The sequence below is a fragment of the Ammospiza nelsoni genome, chromosome 2, assembly GCF_027579445.1.
Source record: "Ammospiza nelsoni isolate bAmmNel1 chromosome 2, bAmmNel1.pri, whole genome shotgun sequence".
In the NCBI taxonomy this organism is placed as follows: Eukaryota; Metazoa; Chordata; class Aves; order Passeriformes; family Passerellidae; genus Ammospiza; species Ammospiza nelsoni.
The window spans coordinates 16575107-16593593 of NC_080634.1; the positions used below are offsets into that span (position 1 = coordinate 16575107).

General features: G+C 40.6%; 2 protein-coding genes across 2 annotated transcripts in view; one reads left to right on the plus strand and one right to left on the minus strand.

Annotated features, from left to right (window-relative positions):
• CMSS1 (cms1 ribosomal small subunit homolog) overlaps positions 1-18487 on the minus strand; it is a 223527-nt gene that overhangs the window by 72340 nt on the left and 132700 nt on the right. The gene's annotated exons all lie outside the window — the stretch shown is intronic.
• The window catches only part of FILIP1L (filamin A interacting protein 1 like), a 171487-nt gene that overhangs the window by 39608 nt on the left and 113392 nt on the right, over positions 1-18487 (plus strand). The window contains exon 2 of the mRNA XM_059492946.1: positions 2343-2485. The gene's annotated coding sequence lies outside the window, so the exon portion shown is untranslated. The remainder of the gene's footprint in view (positions 1-2342; positions 2486-18487) is intronic.

Sequence of the window (18487 nt, forward strand, 5' to 3'; positions counted from 1 at the left end):
AAGACATCACCACTTCTTTTGTGGCCACACAATCTCACCCACAAACCCAGTTCTGATCCTGGCTGCACAAGAGTATGTGTGAAGGTCAGCTCCCTAATGCAGGAGTGCAAAGCAGATAGCACCATGTGTTTCACACAGGAGAGCATTGAGGCATCCTAAAAGAAGTACAAATCACTCTGTTTTTACTGAACTAAGGAACTTCACTCTTCTGTCATGTCTCAAACAATCACAGGGGATGAGATGACAAACGGTGCAGGTAAAAATCCCACTATTTCACAGTGCCACCTCCTGGGCAAGCAAGACTGGAAAAACACCCTCATGTGTCCCTTCTCTACTGCAGCATCCAACGTTTTAGGGTCACCTCCCAAGCTCTGGCAGGCCAGGCATTACCTCTGTTCTCAGAAGGCAGGCCATGAATACATGGAATGAAGAGCAGATTGTTTAAAGCTCTCCCCATGAAACGTGAACTGCAGCAATCCCACTCCTGAGTGAGGCTGTATCTGCATAGGCAAGCACCACACAAACCCACAGGATTAAATTCACTCTGGGTTGCTGGCTAATCACAAATTAGCAATCAGGGCTTCCTTTCAACATCCAAACAGGAAATGGGAGTGGGGGAAGTGAAAGCTCAATAATTTCTTGCATGTTAACAAATTACATGAGCCACTCCAATAAAAAAAACTTTGCTAAGTGAATTAAACCTAGCTCACAGCCTGTCTCAAAATGGCAAGCATTTATCTTTAAAACCAAGCTGTGCATTTTGGAAAGACAACGGATGCAGACATTTAAATCAGCAAAATTTAATTTCCAGGATAAGAGGACATCAAGCAGTGATCTGGAGGATCCTAGTTTATTGTAATCACTAGTGTTGAGACTATAACCCCCAAACCCAAGGTGGTAATTCTGGCATTCCTCTTGAAATTTAGTGAGAAAACAGGATAGAAGGGAAACATTTTACTTATCACAGACTGTTAAGTCTATAATGGCCTCTGACAAAGGAGCAAGAAAATCAGCCCTAATGTTAGCTCAATTTCTTTCTGCTATCTTTTAGGAGTACTGTACTCTTTGGCTGTGCACACCCCATAATTTTTACTTGGCCACAAACAGTTAAGTGTCAGGAAAGCTGGGAAATAAAGTCCCTGTAAGACACTGAAAACCCTAAAATGCCTAAAGGAGCACAGGACTTTGAGGTCTCCATGTCAAGCACAGCAAGGAACATCTCTCCATCTTTCAGTTAAGAGATCAGAGCCCCTGGCAACTGGGAAAAGCCTGGCCCATAACACACTCCTAATTTGGTACTATCTTCGCAGCAGGAGGAGGAAAAACAATTTTGTGCAACTGTTAAGCAATTCTCAAGAGTTCAAGGCAGATGAAAGGCCAGTTTCTTGGTTGCCTGAAGATATTAAGACAGATTAGGGACAAAAGTAAGATGACTTAAATGGGTGGATGTAGACTGAAGTTTTGAGGGAACAAAACTGCAAGGTAGAATTCCTTGTTTTTTATGGAGGTACCCAATGAAAAAGAAAAATCTCTTGGAAGAACTCTGCAATACAGACAGAGATTATTTCAGTGGGCTGTATGAAGAACAGAACAGAAGCAAAGGAATTTGGAAAAGAAACCCTGCTGTCAATATAACCACTACACAATCTCATTATCTCCCAGAGATGGAAGCAAGAACAGACATACAGCATAGTTACCATGGCCCACAATAAACTGGCTACAATAAATAAGGAGCTAAAACTGCGTGGGTGCATCCTCTGCATTATGGAGCGTGAAAGTAACTTTTTCCCCTACTTTCAGCAGTGCAGACATGGGCACTCCTAGTTCTAAGGCAGCATTTACCATGAAGTGCTGCCAGCCATGAGCTGCCTCAATGTACTTGTTACACTGTGCACATAGCTGGAAATGCAGACCTTGCTGTGGACTCTTACATTGTTCTGAGCAATAAAAAAGGGGGAACAGTCTATTGTACATGAACATCTGAATTTCTATCCTGGATCCTTCAGACTGCTTTCACAGTCAGTGTTCCCTGTTTCCAAGGTGACAGGAGGCAGAGCAGATACTTAATCAGCCTTGGTTTTAGACCATCCATTTGCAAAAACTCTCCAGAAGAGTTTTGAAAGCTGAAAAGCAAGGAGTCTGTAAGGCTGCTGGGTTTGATGCTGGAGTTTTTGTTTTGTAAGACACAAAGAGTGGTAGGCATTACATCTGTCACTGGCAACACCAATAACTTCTTCTACAGTACTCATATTGTGACCTGGCACTCCAATACTCCTGTATCACCTGTGTCCAAGAATTTATTTCTGTGGTTTATTTATTTATTTATTACACTTCTTTTTTAGGATGTTTGCATGCAGGGCAGCAATGCCACTTCCTACTACGTGATAAAGACCATGAGGACTTTGCAGGACTGCCACCTGCGCCATTGCCAACATGACGGCATCTGCCAGAACATTCAGGTTTCCAGCCTGTGATGCTCCAGCAGGTTAGCTCATCTTCACTTAACTTCTCAGTACCAAATGGTTTTCCTTAAGCCAGAGACTTCCAATTTTCCTTCTCTCTACTTCCAGTGAGAGAGGTAAGAGTTTCCAGACAAGGTTTCTTTGGTAAGGAGTGCTGATGAACTCATACCTGTTTAACAGCTGTCACTCTATCAACAATCCACTCTCAAAAATGGAGGAGGAATGTGCTTGAAAATGTGAGAGACAAATTATAATCTGTGTGCTCCTTGCTCTACATTCATGAGCCCCACGCTCCCCCAAGTCACAAGGGACTCCTTGAGGGTGTGAGAGCTGCAGTCCCAACCAAAAACTTTCTTTTTTCTCTATGAATCTGGCAGACCTGTCAATGAACTTCTCAACCTCTGGGCAGGGAGGGCACGTGTTGGGTCACGCACTCGTGTCACGCTGGATCACGGGTGCTGCCTGTGGCTGCAGGACTGTGTGACAACAAGAAAAGTGCTCTGGCATGGCTGGAGCAGCCTTGCTCAAAGGCCTCCTGTCAGCAGCAGGCACGACTGACTGGCAGAGATCTGCCTTAACTAAGTCAACTCCATTTTTCACCTCATCCCACGGGACAGGTGTGGCTGGTTGGAAAATCAAGGCTCACAGCCTGCCTCCATACAGGGAGGAGGAAGCCCAGCTACCTCTGATGCAAACTGGGCACGGTCCAGGTTAAGCTGTGGGGTAACGTGAGGTCAAAGCCTGGTGTGATGATGGTCTGATGCTCACTGCAGGCACTGTGCCAGGAATGGTCAGTGAGTCACACAGCTCTCAGGAAGGTGCCTGGGCCATGTGAAATAGAGACTCAAGAAACACCACTGAAGATCAGACAGTGAGGACATTCTGCTGCTGTGGAAGCAAAGGCTATGCCAGGCAGCAGGTTTTCTAGGAGACAGCCAGCCAAGGAGGCTGCATCTGACCCGTGGTGTGTTTAAGAAATACAGCTTCACTGTCTTTGCTGTTTTATCTCATTCTGATCATGGGTTAAGCAAGGCACTCAGCCTATTGTTCTTGCCACGTGATAAGTAACTAGCTACATGTAAACAAAGCAATTAAGCTCCATAAGGAACTGTTTGCCCTTCAAAGCCCAACTAAACATTGCATTTTGTTTTGGGAATCCAAATATGGTAAATTACTGACAGTCAACTATGACCATGGAGTTGTTTCCTGCACAGAAAGTGCTCCTGGAACATGCAGCACATACTGGAAAATCACCTTTCCTTCTCTTTACCCTGACATTAACCACCTAAAGACCCTGCTGTGCTCACTGCTAGCTGTCTTTTGCTGAGTATCACCTTAACATAACTAATTTATGATAATTTTAATAACAATTTATGATAAGAATAGAGAGAGAAGCTTCTTAGGCTGGCACAGCTTGTTGTAAACCCCTGATCTTCACCTGCAAAACCACCGCGCTCCATCAGCATCCCTCCAGGAGAACAACTCTCAGTTGTTAACTCCTTAATGTATTTGGTAGTCAGACAATTCAGTAGGGAGCAGTACAGAAATACACACCAACTCATTCTTTTCTTATTAGCTGTACTCCTGTGCACCTAAAACTCCTAATCAACATGGGATTCTTTCTTCTTGCTGAACAGAACAGAAAAAGAAAGAATCCCATCCCAAATGTCTTAAAGACCAGAAGACTGGATACCTTAAACCCAACACACACATCCAAATCAAAAAACCTTAACTCTCCCACTGCTACAATGTGTACATGTTCAGCTTTGTAGGCTGAACTTATATATTCATAGAATGTAGCAATGTAGCATAGACAAGGTAAAAAAAGAACCACCAAAATAAAACTAGAAAAGAAACATTACTAAATCCATTTGGGGCTTTTAAAAGCAAAAGTAAAAATGCATTCTGGCATAGCACCCATTATAACGCTCACTTTCATATTTCAAATGTGCAGTTTGTTCCTTTGCAAAGATTTAACAGGTATCTCCAGTTACACACCTGCACTGCAGCTCTCTGCTGTGTCTGTACTGTGGGACAGAAGTACCTGAGCTGAAGAAGGCACAGGGCTGAGGGAGGAAAACCAGGAGCTGGCTGGAAAAGGACATAGTGGGGTGTGTGCTGAGCCCTGTGTCAGAGAGGTCCCAGCACACCAAGGGGAAGGACACAGCCTGGAAGGTGATGGCAGCTTTCTGTTCACAAAGTTCCTACTGGAAATCTGAGAGTTAAAACCACAGCCATGGTGGATCTTCTTATACCCATTAGTCACGCTCTCCCAACAAACTCTGCTATGTGGTATCTCTGCTTACACTGCCTCAGAAACATCCCAACCTCCTGATGAAGTTACTAGATAAATTGTGAGTTTTGAAATACAGATAGACAAAGGTTAAGAAAACAAACTGTCTTACTCTTTACTGTGGTGCTGCAACACGCACGTCTCCACCTCTGATGAAGGGTGAAAAAACATCATTTTGTGCAACAGAATGGCAAGGACAACTGTTGGGAGGCTGAAGTGGCCTATTATGGTGGTGTTATCCAACTGACATATAGCTGTGGGAGAATGGGACACAGGCTGTGCAGGTGCTCCTTCCAGTATATTAACAGAAGCAGCACAACTTACATAAAGAAAAAAAAAAAAAGGATACCAAAATACCTTAATTTAACTAACTTTTAAAATTCTGAGTACCAAAATGGGAGGCAGGACCAGGATGAAAGCCTTAAATTTCTTCCTGAGATTCAACCACCCTTATCAATACTACTGGCCATCAGCTTTTCACAACTTACCTTCTCTATTCCTAGCAAATACTTACAGGCACACCTTCAAAACTACTCATATACAATGGAGGCTCTCTGAGCATCCCACATAGGAGGCAACAGTGCCAGGAACACACAGAAAAACATTCAACTGTTTCTAAGTCCAAAGTCCATATCAACTTCTGTCCCTCAGGTTTCTACTTTTTGGCTACTGAAGGGAATCCTTCATTCAGCAGACAATAAAGACCTAAAGTTGCTTCTTGAGATATACCTTAGGGTGGGATAAGTTGGGAAGAAGAGATGCAGGCCTAGGGTGGAGCTTCTTTGGAGGAACATAGGGACCTGGAGAGTTTGGGACTTATCCTATGGAAAGATCAAGTTAACTCAGAAGAGGCAGAAAGCTGTGAAGGGCTGGACTCCAAAGCCAGGGGTGAGGGGAGCTAGACCTGGGACAGACTGTAGGACAGCTGTTGGTTCCTAGTCTCAGTGAACCTGGTGTCTAGGGAAGGATCCAATTCTTCTTACAGCCAACACAGAAACAAGACATCAGGTCTGCAGCTTTCTTATAACAGTGTAATTGCAGTATAGGAATTCTGATTGTGAAGGACTTGAAATTGGAAAGAAAAAGGAAAGCTGCTTCTAGATCCATGCAGTGACTAGGTATGCCAAAGCTCAAGCTTTCATCAAATGGGCACAACTACTTTCAGCAGGTGCTACTTGTCCTTTGGACAGTTCAGCATCCATCTTTTCCAATACAACATTTCAGAGGAAAATATTGCAGGAGTGCAGATCAAGATGCACTCTTTAAAATCTACAAAGTACTACAAGCATTAGGTTTACCCTTATTCCTTACTTAAACATGGTGTTTCTCTGCCTCCGCTAACCTCTGCACCTTATTTTATTCTTGGCTCTTTCTATTCTGCCTTCATTCTCTCTGGTTTTCCTCCTCTTCATTACAACAGCCTTTCCTTCTTGCATGCTATTTCTGTACAACAAAAATTTTAACATTAATTTGATTTCACATGTGTAGCACAGTTGCTTTTTACTTCTGTATTCCCCACATTTTTCCTTCCGTTAATACTGCCCACAAGCCCTCTAGAACAAGGCCTGCTCAAATTTGAACTGTGTTTAGCAAAGCAGCTCCCAGAAGATCTTGACTGGCCCCTCAGTGTGCCCTGGACAATGGCACTTAGCAACACTGGCTGTTGAATTTCTTACACAGCTAGTCCACCTCAGGATTTGAAATTTAGGCCAACACATTAGTACTGTGTCATCCCCCAGTACAGTACATGAGGCAATTTTCTTCAAGGTCACTTTGCCAACAACTTTTAAAGTGGCTGAAGAACTCTACCTCAGAACCCAGGCAACCAAAAACTCTGCTGTACCACGAAAAACTGCCATGGCACAGAGCAACCTTCCCTCCCTAAGAAACATAAGGCACAGTGCCTACCCTGCCTCTGCAGGTCAGAGGGCTTGGAAAGCATTTGCATCCCATGGTGCAGAGCATGGCAGTAACACCTAGAAAGATCATTCAAACAAGGTATGGGTATCCCATTTCTCATGGCACCACCCTCAAAATATACAACCGCTACCAAACATTACACTATAAATTTCCCACTGAACCCAAAACGCTCTTGACAAATATCCAAAAGAAAAATAATAAAAATATTTATATCTTTAAACATGCTGACTGGGAAAACAAGATTGTAGCTGGGCTTCTGTCATGTCCTGTTTCCCCATGTGCAGGCTGAAGCAGACATAAATGTTTACAGCAGACACTGGTGGCCCATGGGCTGCCCTTCCCATCCCTCTGCCTGGCAGGAGCAGAGCAAGGCCTGAACACAAGGATGGGTGCCTGCTGATGCTCAGAAGGTGATGACCCTTGAGCACTGTGCAGATGCTGACCTTCTCAGACAGCTGAAATAAATAATTTCCACACTGTGTGAACACCATGCATGGCTACAGGTACAACTGTCAACTTTTCTTCAGGTCCTGAGTGCCTGAGGGAACCTGTTTGTAGCTACTGAATAATGCCTTTCTGCATCCTCCAAAAGTTATGATACTTCATAATTTTTTGTGGGGTCAAGTTACTCTCAAATAATTATCTAAAATTTAAATGAAAAATAAAATCATGACCAAAAATGGTCCTCTCCAGCTCTCACTGCAAGCATTTCAAAGTCCATCTGTCCATTCCATTGCCACCAGTCACCTTCCCCTTTATAATGCCTGTGTGCTGGAATTCATTATGTCTTTAATGTGACAAACCTAATCATCCATTACATTAATACTTATTACATTATGTTGCTTTTGGCCAAAACTATCATCATGCATAGAGGCATGTTCCTTTTATGACTCAACATCTTTGGAACATAGTTTTTCAGTGTACTTTTTACACTGAAAAAGATCTTTAAGCCTTCATATGTCCTACCTACCTGCAATAACAGTCTTCAAAACTCTTCAAGATGACAACTGAAAATCTGTAACCTGTAAAGAGCTTGCAGCATTTCAATCCCATGCAGAAAGTAACTTCTGTGCTTTAATGCTGGTAAGCAAACACAGGAAATAAACCTCCAAATAAAGGTACCTGAGGGACTTTTTCAGTTAGTACCTTAAAGAATACAATGTTTTAATGTAAGGAGAATTCAAATAGTTAAAAATAATTTTGTGATAGAATTTGAGTTCAGGAGCTTAATTTCAGGTGAGCACCTGAATTCCTGACTTATCCTAGACTGAAGGTCTGACACATCCAGTCAGGTCTGATTTCCAATGACATCTCTGTATTTCCAGTCCAAGTATATGCTGATAAATGACTCTGGAGTAAAGAGGGAAGATCCTTTTCAAAGCTTCAAGCATCTGAAGTGCTTCTGAAATATGGATTTGCTACTCTAGTCAGAGCACCTCAGGTGCACTTATTCTGCAAATTTCTTCTTATAAACCACACCATTAATAGGAGGCAACTTGTAATCTATTTAACCCCCAGTAAGAGAACCAACAATAAAAATCAGTCAAGTGCTACTGTCTACCCAGTTTTTCTGGTTAATTCTTGTGGTGTTGTCAACACTGTGTTTTCTCCCCTTCCTCAGTGCCTGAAAGAACAAACACAGCGTGTTTGCCTATTTAGCCATGCAAACACAGCAATGGCAGAGAATATGCTTGGAAATTGTCTGAACTATTATAGAGAGACAAAATGCATTCTTTTTCTCTTGAGTAGTCACAGTCATTACTTGTAAGAGGAATATGCAAAAAACATTAAAGTGGATGTATGAACTCTTACTTGATGATATGCTGTAGTCCATTTCATCTGAGGAAGTGCTGTTACAGGGAATACTAGTGAGAGCATTTTGATATGGGCCACAGAACTGGCTAACACCAGTTTCACTGCTCAGTGTAGCATATTTTTCCTATTATGTAATGCTTATTGGAGGTATTATAATGATACATAGCTGAAAGCCATCAGTAAAAGCTTTCACAAGGGACCACGCAGAGAAAACTGATACAATGATAAAGAGACAGCACTTGATTGTTTTTCCTTATATCCTTTTGTACCTTTTGGTGGCTGTTAAATCAGTATGTTCTGATCAGATCTCTTAACCTCACCTGCCACCTTTATGATACCATTTGTCAGACCAAATTTAGAAAACAGCTGCTGGGAGAAGGTTGCTGTCTCATCACTTGTGCAAGGTCACTAAATAAGGAGGCAGCAGGAGGGAGGCCTCTGTCAGGTCACTTCACATCATTACAAGCTGTACAAGCTCCATCTTTTCCAGGATGATTTCTTTCAGCACATGCAGATGCCAAAATGGTTAGAAAACAGACTAACTAGCTGGGGCAATTAGGGGGGAACCTCTCAAAGTATGAAACCATATTAGGTGGCCATTTATTGACTATGCCCAATTTAAAGTTTATATGTCATCAGGGCCGACTTGCAGAAATCCTCATGAATACAGTGTAATCAAGCTTTTATTAAAACTAGACATTTTCACCACCAAAGACAGGATTTCATTAGGAACCTTTCTCTGGTTACTCTGTTGAACTTTCTACATTTACAGAACCCTGTCAAAATTACCTCTTAAAGATTTAAGACTGAATTAACTGATACTTTCCAGGGTGCTATTTATCACCAAGAAAAAGTACACTAATTGGAATAGTTTAGGGTATTCAGATCTTATACATTTTCTTTTGAGAAACTTCAACTGTGCTGGTGAGAACCAGATGAAAAAGAACTTCTCCCAGTCTCAACCTCAGATAATAAACAACCATTTAATTATTAAAAGGAATAAAGTGCAAAGCAAATGAAAGTTCAGAAAGTAAACAGTTTAATGTCTCAAAATCCTTCTGTCACCAATAGACCACAAAGGTCTAAGAATCCACACCAAGTGGAATTTAATACAATAAACAGGGTGGAATCATTATTAAAAATTCATGTGAAATTAAATGACTGAGCACTGCTTCAAAGCAGCTGGCTATACAGTTACTCTACCAGTTTATTCATAATCCCATTTCTTGACCAAATACTCTGAAGTCAATACAATATAATTATGAAATGCTGAATTGCATGCAGAAGTCTGCCTACAAGTTCTTTAAAACATCACAGTGAAAGGATGCATATTCTAATCTCACTGGGTAAAATATAATTTTGGACCCCTCCTATAATTCCAGGATGAAATCACCACAATTGGTCTAAAAATGCAGTATTTTAAAATCGAATACCTCCTATTTTGGGAAAAAAATACTTGCATCTTACAAAGGGAGAGTGAAAGGCATCTCAAGTATGTTTATCCTTAAAAACAAGATTGTAACCTAACGAAGAAAAAAAATCTCCCAGCTGCTTAAAGCAAAGAAAACATTCAGTTACGAGTCCCAGTCCATTTTGGCATCTGGTCTCTCTTGACAGCGCAGATGCAGACAGAGAGTACAAGGTGTAGGATGAAATAATGCCACTCTGCCCCATACAGTGGAAAAGGGATAAGACCTAGAACTATTTGCAGATAACAAGCCCATTAACTCATTGGTTCCAGATGATTCCTCCCCTTCATTTGCTTCTTTGGTGCCTTCTGGGCCACTAGGAAGGCAAGTTCCTTCAAGCAGAGATCTCAGTGAGGTCATGCCAAACATCAAAGGCACCAACAAAGATGACACACAAACAAATATGTGAAGGACATAAAAGAAGGCGAGTCTGGAGCAGCTGGCAGAATAAAGGAAGCAAGACTGAGGCTGGGCAAACAATAAGAGATCAGAGGAAAAAATGCTGGCAGATTAGCATCAAGCTGAGCAGTGAAAGCAGAAAATGAAAATTGGTTATTGCTCTCCCCTGGAACAGAAAAGCAGTCAAGCTAAGAGGAAGAACTTGGTGAAAGAACACAACTGTCACTATAATATTAGCCTTGCCAAACCCCAAAGTCCTTTAAAACAGGCAAAACCAATGTCTAAGACAACAAATGAACAGGAAGCACATACTATTTATCTGGCAGCCAATACTGAGAAAGCATGCAGGATGAAATGACAGAATTTTGTCCTCATATGAATGCAATCAGAGAAGCTGGAAAGGAGGAAAAAGCTGAAGATGTTGCAAGCACAAGGGAAGAGAATGCAGAGCTCCAATTGCATGTGGGCAAGTGAGACAGCTCCAAAGACATGTCTAGACACACTGCAATAGCTCTTTGAGGGTCAGGTATGGGAGTAGCCCAGCTGTGACTACAGAACATAAAGCAGTTTATTAGCTCATATACCAACCTTGGTAGTAATCGACCTGGTGAGAGTGACTCTCTCAAAGTAGCAAAAATGTGGTGTAAGAGTATGGGGAACTTAATGCTGTGGGGGATAAGTGAGACCCTCCATTCCTATGTGAGTTTTTTGTAAACAGCTTCCAGTTGGGAAGGATTTGGAAACTACATCTCTTGGATTCAGTCCTTGGAGGTTGACAACAGGAGTTTTGGCTGCAAAGGATTCTGGAGTTGCTGAAAACAAGGAAAACAGCAACTCTGAGCTACAAAATCATTCACCGATTTTCTAATTTGTCAGTCAGAAACAAATTAGAACTTGGGCCTCCAACCCAAAATCCTTATAATAGCTACTGCAACCCCTATTTTTAGTAGGGTAAAATTTATATCCACACAACAATAAGACAGGATTGTGATTTGAAGTCAAATTAGTACCATAATGAATTCTGGATCAAAGAATTTGAGTCCTGAAGCCATCTCTTCTGTCTGTTCTCTCAGTTCTCCAAGCAGCTACATGATGCCCAACACTGTGGGTTTGGGTGCATGAAAAGCCATTCACTGGAGCTTGTCCAGCTTAAACTCAAGTGCAAGACCAAATCTTTTCCATAACTACGTCATTTGTTGTAACTACGTCAACAAATTCAGGATGGACATGAGCTCCAACAAAGCTATGAAAAAGCCATATTTATATGAAGGCCCTGATTAATGTCTTACCATGTCCAAGTGCTTTAATAAAGTCAGGAATTGAGTAAGTGGACCTTCACATTTGGGTAAATGATGATTCCATTTTGATGACAAAATGGAGTTTGCATCCCATCTACCCTACAAACTAAAACAATGTGCTCAGCCAGTACTGATTTTTTCTGTGCTTGTAGTTTATGTAAATCAAATCTACCTCAAGACTGAGAAGAGATCAAATCCAGCTGAAGATTTTTAAGAGGAAAGAGTAGTATTAGATATAGACATAGGAGTACTAAAGATCCTCACACAACAGAGATACAACTTGTGCCATGGAAGCCTGGAGAGAATTGAACAGTCAGGCTGCCTAAGGCTTTTGGGCATGAGCAACATTTTAATGAACACTTCACCACACTCTAAGCTATTACATAGCTTGGATATCCTCAGAGCCATTGGAAGACAAGACTGATGGAAGGATGAACCATGACTCCGTATGGGCAGTGTCACAGAGCTGGTAGAAGGCTGAACCATGACCTCAATTTCACCCTCAACTCCTGTCCAACCCATGCACCTCAACAAAAAGGCAAACCCCTATATTAGAAGCACAAGGAGTTCTTCAAGCGGTGCTCAGACCACGGTCTGAGATACATCTGTTCTGTGAGGAAGAAAGGGAGGGAACGAAATAATCAGCCTTAGGGCATACTCCAGTATTTCCTCCATGACTTTTGTACATGAAGTCTTGAAACTTTCTATTGTCTCAGGACTCCAGGCAGTTTCCATCATTTAAAAAGCAAAAAACCCCAAAAAACAGCAATTCATGATGAGAATTATTTGGGTTCATAGGTGTTTGTGTTTTAACATATAATTAAAATGTTGAACTGAAGTGAATTAAAAAAACATTCTGTGAATACTTTGGTGCATAGGCAAATATGAAATATATTGGTGAGCCTTCTTTCCCAATGTAAAAGCTTGGTCTGCATAGGAATTCAGTCTCCAAACCTGAATATTTTAGAAATCTATTCAATTATGTAAGTTAGACATTCTATTATTTTCTTTTATGGGGTCTAAAAGAGTATTAGTCCACTTTTGTGCTTTTCTATCTTGTGACAACTCCACACTGTGGAATGTCAGAAATGAGGCAACTGAGGTCAGGAGCAGTCCTTGCAGTTTAACTCTGTAGTCATTTAGACTGGAAGAATATTTATTTTCTGCTCCTACACAGGCATGCATAGAAGCTTTTAGAGGGATCAAAATGTCCCATTAGCATTCCCCTGAGCTACTACAATACAATTCAAGGCTAAAGTCATTAAAATTTGGTGTCAAGAAGTAGACGTTTTGTAATTTTAATTGTTTCCTAATTAGAGAAGAGACTATAGGGCATGTGTGGCTTATAAAGTTACATAACAAAAATAGCATTAATTTTAACAATTTTCTAAATGCAGATGTAAACAATTAGCCAAAATACTGCCTCAAATATTATCATGTCCAATTTTAAAAAAAAAGCTTTTAAAAGCACTTAAATGCAGTTATAGTAGGAAAGACATAAAATCCTATTTTAGTGATGTAACAAGTCTAATCTTGTTACAGGTTGATGTTACAAGTTCTAATCTTGAACCAGGTACATGAAACATCAGTCCTAGAATGTCTTTATTCTGTGGGTTTATATAAAAAAGAGATTAAACCAAATTTGCACCTAAATTCCACAAAATAAATTTTTTAGAGAAATACAAGGGCTGAATTAATGGAAGACCATGTGGACAGGTCAACTGATTTTGTCACAATATAATGCTCAAATCATCAAATTCACCTTTTTCAGAATCCTGTCCACCAAATACATCATTCTCTTTGTCCCTCCCAGTTTCTGCCAAACACAGATGTGTTAAAGGAGGACAGGGTGAGATAGAGATCCTTGAGACAGGCAGTTCCAATCACATGCCATTCATTCTGTTTTCTACAACTGCATTACAAACTTAAATTTTTAAAAATTTATTTAATATATCACTATTATTTGGTGTATATATATAGATATGCACATATATAAAACAGGCATTATTAGTAAGCATTATGTCCTCACATACATTTTCCCAGCCTGCCTCGAAATCTCCCAGCATACATTTCCTCATTTTTTCTGTGCTTCCATGCCCAGTTTCACTGAGCTGTGTATTGTAAGCTACAAATTTTCTTTCTCTTGTGCTCAAGGACGTCTGTGCTTCTCCCTGTGTTCCTGCACCTTTACCAATTCTTCCTTAGCAATAAAAAATTTACAATTGACTTTTCTCCTCTTTTTCTACCCACATTGAAAAGAGGTTCCTTCACTTATTGTGTGCCAGAGCAAACAACACAAAATTAAAGGACTAGGTATTCTGCTTCTGGCATAAATGACAGCCCAACTATTGGGACCTTTGCTTCTTCTCTAGAAGGAAGTTGTATAGGCCTTAGTTATTTTTTTAGGTTTTGTTTTTTCAGAGTGAGGAAAAAAAAAAGTATAGTTCTGTATTCCACCAGCAGTGTCAGGGTAGCAGCTTGCGCCTAGGGATGTCAACAGCCATAGGACAAGCAACAACTAGTGACAACTCATCACCAAGCAATGAAAATACAAATAAAAGTAAAGACTGACAAAGTTTAGAGTTTGGAACAGTAAAAAAAGCAAAGCAGGAAACATAAATGTGGGATGGAAGAAGCCAGCTGAAGGGAAACAGAGACAAGTGACAATACGAAGCTGTGCAGCCCATGGGAGACCAAGTCTGGGATTAAATCCCACAAAAAGCTTCCAGAACACACTCAGGTTTGTTCCGAAAAACTGATGGGCATATGAGAATTATGAATATCAATAAATATCTTATTGAAGCAGTTGCTTATTTGATTCAAAGATCAGGAAGTATAGAAATCAAATGCCAGCCAACAGAAATGTCACACTTCTCCAAGCTCAAAGAACATTGCAAGCTTAAAAAAAACCCACATTGGGCTGAAGAGCCTGATTTAATTCTAAATATCTGAAGAGGGAAAAAAAACCAAACCAGGGCCAGTGCAGCAGTTGGGGTTGGAAAGCAAAGCAGAGCAGTGACAGTTTTGTTCTAGTTTTAGATGTGCAGTACACAGAATCAGCTGAAAATAGCCAGGCAATGATGCCTGTTGCATTCTGGAGATTAGGATCAGGCAAAGCCTTTATGCTGGCTGCCAGCACTTGAATAGTTCTGAGACATTTCAGAAGACTATGTGATTCCAGAAGACCTTTTTTGTTTTTAAACTCGAGGGTGCTTTTAATGGATGTTGAGTACAGTCAGGCCTTGTTTGAGAAAAGCTCTGCTTATCTCAAAATAAGCAGGATCCAGACAAAATGCTGCATTGGGTCACTGCCTCCTAAGGACGTCTTTACATAGGAGCTCTTCCCATTGTGCTGAATAAATGCAACTTGAAGGTGAAGGCAGAACAACCTAACTGGTGGCAAAAGGTGTAAGCTGAATAGTCAGGGCAAGGGCAGTACTGGATGGACAGTAACTCCAGGACAAAAGCAGTGGCTGAAAAGCTTGTTCCTGGATTTCAAGCTGTGAATATCATCTGCCCTCAGCAGCTTGGAGCAAAAGTGAGGAGGGAGTTACTGTTAGCTCTCCCCCACCTAAGCAGGCTCCTCACCACATACAAGAGAACAGTCACAAGCACTGAGGGAAATGTGCTCATGTTTTGGCCAACAGGGCATGAGATTAACAAGAGATGATAACTGGTGTGATTTTAAAAAACCTGCACAATTCCTCCATTCTTTCTGTGAGCAGAGACAACTGGATGGCTACTGGATTCCAACCTGAATTGAACCAAAGCATCTGGAAAACTGAAACATAACAAAACACAGCACTTACTACACTTTTGACACACAGTAGTCAACAGCTATAGAAATCCTTCCCCCCCCCCTTTTTTTTTCCCCCCCAAGAATTGGAAATAGTGACTCACTACCTCTGCATCCTACAAGTCCTACCTACCCCCTGCAAGAAGTTTAATCATTCACAGCCACTCCCATCACACTGCAGTCACTTGAAAAAGCTTTAGTTTTGAAAGGAAACTTGTGATTTTCAGAGTATTTTCTCCTCACACTAAAGGAAGCTGTTAAAATCTCTCTCCTTTATTACATGCTCCAGTACACCAGTCTGAAGACAGGGAAACGGATTAGATAAATAGAAATATTTTTGTTATGACCTAATTTAAGGATCTTAAAAATAACGCAATAACGTCAAAAACTGAAAGGCATGAAAAGGCTTAAAAATATTGCAGAGACACGAGAGTGCATGATATCTGGCAAGTATGGACAGAGTAACCCTTAACTTGAATGAGAAACAGGAGGCATTCAGAGACACATGGTTACCATTCACACAAATTTATTACCAGGGCATTTCTGTTACTGTAATACTCTTTATACCAGGAGCCATATGCAATGGCTCAGCTTTTTATGTGCAATGTCCCTTTATGTCATGTTGGTGAAAATTAAAGAAAGGTTTGAATTTGGAACTTGCTGCCCGCCAGTGCAATGTAAAACATCAAGGTAGTTCAGCTTCTGCTCTTTGCAAAAGGAATCAACAGCCCTAGGAAAAGCAATCTTGTGGTTTTTACAAAATTCACAGTTAACAATAGAGGAGATGGCTATGACACAAAATTATACTTGCCCCATAATACATGCAATTAACATCAGTCTAGTACACTTCAAATTGCACCTTTAATAAAGTTGCCCAATGTTTCTACCAAACTAATGAATGCACTGCTTCCTTGATTACCTGAAAAATTCATTTGTGCATTTCCACTAGCACTGAAACTTCAACAGCATTACTGCTTGTTCTACAGAATACCTTTAGTAAACCAATTTCTACCTCTCCATCGATGGTTTTCAAAGCAGATACACATTGCCATCTCTACTGCAATTCTTTCATTAATTAATTATACATATATAATATATTATTTTTCATAATGCATTCCTCCTTCTTAAGAAGCACTTAAGACATCACAGCAGCCTGAGTAAAAAACTCCAAATTATAAATAGTAAGAACTTCTCCTTATCAGGCAGTAAGTGTCTAGGACCCAAATAAGGTGAAATAATTGTAAACTGGAGAAATAATGAGTTGTAAGGAAAATTATTCTAAATCTTATCACAAACTGCTTTTCCAGTGGGTGTCTGCCTCCACCTATACACCAAATTCACATCAGGAAGATACAATGGGAAGAACTCCTCAGTGACATGCTGCTCACTACCAAGTTCTTTGATTCTCATGTATGATGCCGGACCTTAAATCGCTCCTTGGTTTGTTGCATTTATGGTTTCTCTTAAAGTAATTTACTTTAGGAGAAGAAAAATACCATGCCTAAATCCACAGGAAACACCACTGCCCCAACTCTAACCGGCATTTGTGTTTCCCCTTACCGCTCCTTTCAGTTCCACTGCATGTGTCTGTACCTTACTGTCATGTCCTCTATTCCTTGGCATCTCTCTGAGCTTATTTGCACAGCCCAAAGCTGCACTGTAAAGCCCAGAATTTACACTCAGCTGGCTGCTGAGAGAAACGCCTTCCCTTTTGGATGATACAACATGCCAGTGGGGTTCTGTGCAATAAATCAGGGACAGAGGAGCTGCAACCAAGTGGAACTCCACAGGACACCTGGCACAGTGGACAGTGCCCAGCCCAACACCTCTGAGAACTCCAACCTGACACAGTCACAAGAAAATTACATGTTATAATGGCTGCTTCCCTTTTTCTTTACCACAATGCAGCCAGAGACAAAAGCAGCAAGGCTACAGCCAAAGTTAAATCTAGATAAAACTCTTCTCATAGGTAAAGGGAGATGGGCTTATTGCAAAAAAGAATTAATGAAACCTCAAAAGCAAAAGAACATCATTGCTCCAAAGAAAATCAAAGTATCTTCATGCAATACACTTCCTCCCCTAGTTTCCCTGACAATTGCTTCATCAAGACTGTCTCTTTTCCAGCATCTTTCTACTAAAAAGTTTTCTTTGGAGAATAATAGTGCATTGTACAGATGGAACAGCTTGTTTTGCATCTTTGTTGGCTAAAAAAACCCCAAACCAAACAACAAATGCAAAAGCCACCCCCAAAGCAATAAGAAAGAATAATTTTTTACTCAGAAAAGGCATTCCTAACATAAGAAGGAAAAAAAAAATACCCCACGCACACAGCAGAAAGATTGGTGATTGTCTCACTCTGCTGGAATGCTTTACAAAATCCCTTATATCCCCATATGGAATAAAAGTCCCAGCAGTTCTTGACACTTCACCTATATTTTACAAATACCTCAGTTGAGAGGTCATGTAAATTTTGCTCTCAGTTCTTCAGTGTGCTTAGGTATCTCGGTAGTATTTATAAGACAAATTTCAGAACACAATTTTCATTTAACCAACACAGAAGATCACAGTGGAAAGGAAAGAGGAAAGCTAATTCTAATTTCTAATTTCCCACATGAGTTACACATTGAATTCCATGACATTTCAATGGGACTGATAGTAAGACCACAATGACCTAACTGCTGTTCACCCAACGAACACACACCACTCTATCCCACCCCAGAAGTGACAGGTTTTCCAGCCAGGGTTGTACCATACTGAAATAGAATATTGGCCACAGACAGTGCCTCTCACAGTGGGTGTAAAGTGTAGGGGACACAGCATTATCTAAGTCACTGGGTGTTACAGACATCACAAATGCACATATTGGTTTATCTCACCTGTTAACTTGGGGGTTTTCACAGCTACAGTTCAATTCCTGTTCAAGGCCACAAAACAGAAAAACTTTTTTGCAAGTCTAGGCAGTTGGAGAATTTTAAGGGCCTATTCTCTCAATAAATACAACAATCTGAAATTGTTAAGTGCAATATTAAAAAGAA